General features: G+C 38.1%; 1 long non-coding RNA gene across 1 annotated transcript in view; it reads left to right on the top strand.

Moving 5' to 3' along the window:
• Positions 1 to 1,988: 1,988 nt before the first annotated feature.
• Positions 1,989 to 6,000, top strand: part of LOC108639644 — a 28,846-nt gene continuing 24,834 nt past the window's right edge. The window contains exons 1-2 of the long non-coding RNA XR_001920638.1: positions 1,989 to 2,031; positions 2,874 to 2,967. This is a non-coding gene — a long non-coding RNA (uncharacterized LOC108639644). The remainder of the gene's footprint in view (positions 2,032 to 2,873; positions 2,968 to 6,000) is intronic.

Raw genomic sequence — 6,000 nt, 5'->3', positions numbered from 1 at the left:
CTCTGGAGCACATATTGAATTGTATGTGGCTGCTTTGGTAGGAAAAAACACCCTGGAGACGTCTTTTTTCTGGGCTCCATGACAAATTTTACGTCTATCTGCACTTTAGTCTCACATGAACATAAATATCAAACTATTTTAACTTGTACCCAGCTGGAAAGTATATACTTTATGAGAAGAATGACATTTTTTAAGAGTACTGTATTCGCAGGTTATGGATCTCATGTGGATAATAACCTTGAAACCTATACTGTATCTGCTATTACACTATCGAAGAACTTGTCTTTCAGGAAAGTTTTTAGATTGTGTCCTTGTTTTATGAAGAACTCAAAAAAATGAAAAAGTTCACCTTTTGTATGCTTGTAGGTAATACATCAAAGCCCCCTGAATTAAGAAATTATGGGTATGTTTCTATGGAAATACTAATTGTCTATTTATCCGCATAGGGCTTGTTGAGCAGGCTTCAGGTGAGAGTGAGGAAAACATTCCATATTCTGGTCAGCGTTGATCCTCCCTACTTCACCAATAGAGTCACTAGTACTGGGGTTGTCTCTGTATCAAAAAAAGAATTACTTTGTAGTACAAAGTAACAAATACAACACAAATGCACAGTATTACAAAATGACTTGGTGATTACAGGTTTGGACTTGATGATCTAGGGGTCTTTTCCAACCATTAATGATTCTGTGATTCTATGAAGCAGTGATGTTAAATCATCTCTTCTGGCAAAATGATACTAGTGGGAGGAATATCAGTAATTTTGGAAAATAAGCTTTAACAAGGAGGGGAAAAAAAGAAGAAAAACTGGTTAAAAAAAAAAGTTGAAAAGGACAAGAGGAACTGTTTAAATACTGAGAATAGGAACCAAAAGGGAAGCTCAATTAATGAGTCAAGAGATAGGCAGCTGTGAGTGCTCTGAGAGTCTATCATTTCTCTCTTATGCTAGCTTTCTTGTGAACTGCAAAGAATGGTAGAGCTGAAGTATATGCCTGTTTAGGAAGTCGAATGCATTTTCAGTGCAGTGATATAATGTCCCTTTGTTGTTGTTGTCCCCCATTTCCCCTGAAGGCAAAATGAACAATAAATTACAGAAATGCCTCTAGCAGAGTTTTCCTGTCAGTGTTCTAGGAATCATGACTTCTACAGTTTTTTCTCCACTTGCAGTTCAGACTTTTAACCTATGATACTTGTTATGAAGGGAAAATACTGTGTGACAATCTATTTACTACTCATATAGTCTTCTCCTTTCAGACGTTCCTATCTACCTCCATGCTCAACTTAAAATCCTCCTACCCAGTTGTAGCTGCATTTTATTTTTGCTGGTACCAATCTGAGTGGTTCTTATCCAGCCTCTCCTTCTATAGTAAAGACTCTCCTGAGTTTACTCTGAGTGTATTTTAACTGTCCTTTAAAAACAGAAATCATGTAAAAGCAAGTGTTCTCTCAGTCTATTTTGTCTCTTCAAACATAGGTGTCAATATTTTCCTTCATTCTGGTCTAAAGAAAATAAAAATTAATGGAGTTCAAAGTCTATATCAATGCACTTGTAAGGGCTCAGATTGCCTTTGAAAGCCAGAAAGTTCAAAATGTATGATTCTTAGCATAGTAGTGTTATTACCAATGTAAAGGTAGAGTTGGATCACACAATGAAAAGTAATGTCATGTTAATGTCATTGGAGTGTATATTTGAGAAATAAGTATTTCTGATTTATTTTGTATAACTGTAGCCTTAATGTTTCAATAATACAGATTTCCACATTTAAGCTCTCCAATTTTTAATAAATGGAATAGGAAAGGGCTAGAAGATGCCATTAAGTTTTATGAAGGGCTTAGGGCAGCCTTAAATGCAAGTATGGAATTAAGTATTGAAGAAACTCATTTTATCTCTCCTTATTGAGTATTTCTAATGGTTTTATTGGTCTAGTATGAATCAGTGTGATGAAGTAGCATTAATAATATCTTATAGAATCTTTTTTTTTTTTTTTCAGTTCTTTGATTTCAGATTGCCTGTATACTAAAAGTACTGCTTGGGTAGGTACTCCAAATACTTCTCTTTTATACCCTTTATTCCTTCTTAATTGTCCTTCATGTCAGCAAAGAACCATTCTGATAGCCTGATTTGGTTTATATGAGCCCAATTTAATTTAACCCTCTGGTAAGGGCTTCAGGATGAGATCTTGGGCTTTAATTTGGCTTTTCCATCCACTGTTTTTTTCCGGATAATAACTATCTACATGGGTTTTGAGAAACAAAATTTAGGATTTTTATTAAAAAGACAGGATGTTGAGGCTGACTCCAGAGATAGGAAACCAGAATCACTTTACATTGGCAGCCCAGATCCTCCTGTGCTTCCTATGTGTATTTCAACCATAGTAGAAACTACATTTTCCCTGCAGCGATTTCCTCAGAGTGATAGCAGTGTTCTGCTCTGTGCATGGTGGCAGCATGTATTACAGTGGCCAGGCTTTTCTCTACAGTAAAGAAGTTCTATTTTCTGGTTAACAGAAGGAGAAATGCATTTCTTGTTGTTTCATAAGCAGAAAATCCCACTGTTAGATCATCTAGGGTAGATTCAGGAGATAGTTCCAGTTTCCTGGCTAGGAATCAGCCTAACCACTGCAGGTGTGCTGGGTGATTTGGCCTGTGTCTGATCCTGACCATTGTCTCTGGCTCTGTCCTGAAGTTGCTACTTTACATCCTGGCTCTTGGTGCAATTGCTCATGCCAGCCTTACCACAGTGCTAGTTTCCAGCTCGCTTTCCCTTGCAGAGCAGCTGCCCCTTGATGCTCTGTGCATGTCTTTTGCTCCTTCTTCTCCCCTACCCTTTTTCTCTACTCCTTCTTGACTCCTTCCCTTTCTCTTCTGCTTAACAGAGAAGGATGTTAAGCTTATTGAACGTGAAGGGACTCTGTTGATGGAGAAATAATACCTGAAATGGCTGCTTGCCACACAAGGATACAGAAGAGTGTAAGTTTCAGTTTAAAAGAACAGGAGTGGAATGTATTTTCTAATGATTTCTGTTTGCTTTCTTTCTGTATGTGTAGTTCTTGATAAACATCTAGGTAGAACTCTGGGGTATGGCAGACAGTTTATGATTTTTTTGTCATATGGCAGTAGGAATAAAGCACACTTACAAGTGGATCTTTACCTGAAACATCAGAGTTTTCCAGGGACCCAGTTTAGGTAAGGGCTGATCCTTCACATACACTTGGAAAACACTAAAGTCTCAATTCTTATTGATGTACTTATGAAGTACACCAGTGAGTATGAACTAAGAGTGGGCAGAACTGAGAAGCCTAATTCCAGATTTGCTTATAGAAGTGTATTAGTAATAACTTTGGGCAAGTAATTTATAAACAGTAACTCAGAAATTAAATCAGTATCTAAATAAGTCTTGCTGAAATTAGCATTTGCTTATATGGATTATTATGCAGATAATGGGGGGCACAAGCATACTCTCTCTACATAGGAATAATTGTTGCTATATTTATTTTTCCATGTGCAGTTATTAAACTCAGAAAGCATTGATCTTTTCGTCTCTTAACCTGTGCTGACAGTGAAGATGTTCTGGACATCCATGATGTGATTCCCTTAGAGCTAGCTTAGCTACCAGCACAGTGAGATTAATCTGCATGAAATGTTTAGTTGCTACAAGCAGATCTCATCTTCTAATGTAGTGTGCTCCAGAGGAAATGTGCTTTAATTCGTCCTCTGTAGAATAGGAATAACATTCATTCCCAATCACATGTTGGAAGTGGCACTGTGAGAATTAACCAGTCAATGTTTCTACAATACTCTGCTGCAGAGGGGGTTGTTATTGGCTGGTAGGTGTGATTCCGAGCTATGACTAACAGCAAAGCACCGTTGTTATTCCCACTTTGCCATTAGGGACGAATAAATTATTTTAACATGTTCTCCACCCACAGAAATTTCTCAGTATCTTTTAATTTGCATAGCGTTTTACAAACAGCTTTTTAGGAAAATCAAGAGCATTGAGGAAAAAGAAACTTGGTGCAAAAGAATCATATTGTGTTGCTGCCACACCCAATCAAAATTACAAGTCAGAAAGCAGTGTAGCTGTTAAAGAATTAAAAATGAAGGTAAGCATCTATTTGAGGGATGCAGTACAGACCAAAATTATTATGCATAACTGCCAGTCTCTGAGACAAGCAACGTTCCAGCAGAAAGAAAGGGAACAGTTCAGCATGGAGAGACAAAATCTGAGAGAAGATGTAAAGGTTATTAAAGCTAGCTGGAGAAAATATTCTCCAAGTTTGCCTGCTTTGTTTGAGCTTAAAGTTCAAATGTGATGATTTACGGGGGCACCTAATCTCTTTTCCTTATTAATATTTGTCCTTTGAATGAATATAACTTGAAAAGTCACAGTAATTAAGACCTTCTGTATTAATTCCAATATTTAATTTTCATATTCTTGGAATTCAAAGAGCTTGGAAAATCTTGGAAACTGCAGAGGAAAGGAGATTGAGGAAAAAGTAGAATTCCTCATAACTAATGAGCGAAGACTGAGCCAAAAAAAGAATGTTTGAGCTTTGCAGTCCTATTTGATTCCCAGACTAGTTTTATGCCAACCCACTATAGTTTAGAGCAGTCTTGGAGATATTCTAAAGTCATCCAACACCCCCTAAATAGCAGCCTTTCGTGAGAGAAGAGAAAGTCCAGCAGTGCCCCTTGTGCTTCCTGTACAGGGGCTGGGGCCTGGTGTAGAAGTGCCACCTTTGTGTCTGCCAGAGGGACTCTGTACCAATTCTGCAATCACAGGGAATTCTTGGCTGGGGAAGTCTGGTTGGTTTTTGGTCTCCGCGTGGCCAGAGCATCACAAAGGGATTCAGACAAACTGGAGGGACTGAACGTCTCAGTCTAGTATATGTATTCCATGCATTTTGTGCTATCTTGTTTGGAAATAAATCCAGGCATGTACAGAGAGGAGCTGATCCAACATTACTTTATTGCCAGAGCTCCAGCAGCTTGCTTAATACTGTATAATATTTTATGAGTTACCAACAAATTCATTGGTGGGGTTGTTAGGCTAACCATATGGTTGGCTTTAGAGGAATGTACCAGTTTATTTGTTGGATCAAATTTTTGATTGATTAAGACATTTTCAGTTAGCTGACCTTCAAGTTTGGTTACTAGAGCAGCCTCCAAACTTGCAGTGACAAACACCTGAATCGAACTTAAGTTCAGCAATTTATCTGAAAAGTGTGAAGTGAACAGCTATATTAGATCATTGTGGAGATTTTACCATCTCCCTGGTGAATATTCCAAGTGGTACAATGCTGTGTTGTATTTCAGAGATGTTAGAGACTTGGCTTCAGGTTTAACATGCTTTTCTTTACCATATTTCTGTGGTAGTACATAAGAGGACATAATTCATGCAGTGTGTCAAAACATAATGGATTTATTTTGACTTTCTGATGTAATGCCTCTGTAGCTCCTCCAATTTACCAGCATTAGTGTTCTGACTACCAATTTAGATTCCTAGTTGGAAAAGAGGATCAAAGAGCCTATACCACAGCTTTTCTTTTTGGTCCCTACCCATTCTGGCACTCAGACTGAAAGTGAAAATGGGAGTAGTGAAGACCTTGCCCTTGTTCTGTGGTTTCACTTTTACCATCCCTCTTCTCTCCTCTCTGGTGTGTTTTGTAGACACCTGAGGGCTGCCGCAAGTTGTATTACTTTTCCCTGTCCTTTTGGACCCCAAAAGAGAGAGGGCACCATTTTCCTGGTGGTTACCAAGATGCATTTTTACATGATTTGAGACCACTGTACTATCTGATATAAATGGCCTGACTGAACCTGTTCTCCAGCCATCTGAGCAAGGCTTTGTATTTCATGAGTTTACTAGCAGCAGCAGCTTTTCCATCAGTTATGATGTTCTGTAAACTCAGTGCCAATTTGCCTTCATGTCATCTGACAAAATGTGCACATAGCATAGGATTCTACTGTATTTAAGGATTTTTTGAGTTCCAGTATTGATTT

Source organism: Manacus vitellinus, unplaced genomic scaffold, assembly GCF_001715985.3.
Source record: "Manacus vitellinus isolate BGI_N305 unplaced genomic scaffold, ASM171598v3 scaffold_22_pilon, whole genome shotgun sequence".
Classification (NCBI taxonomy): Eukaryota; Metazoa; Chordata; class Aves; order Passeriformes; family Pipridae; genus Manacus; species Manacus vitellinus.
The sequence above is the reverse complement of the archived record's forward strand: the minus strand, read 5'-3'. Positions and strand labels throughout refer to the sequence as shown.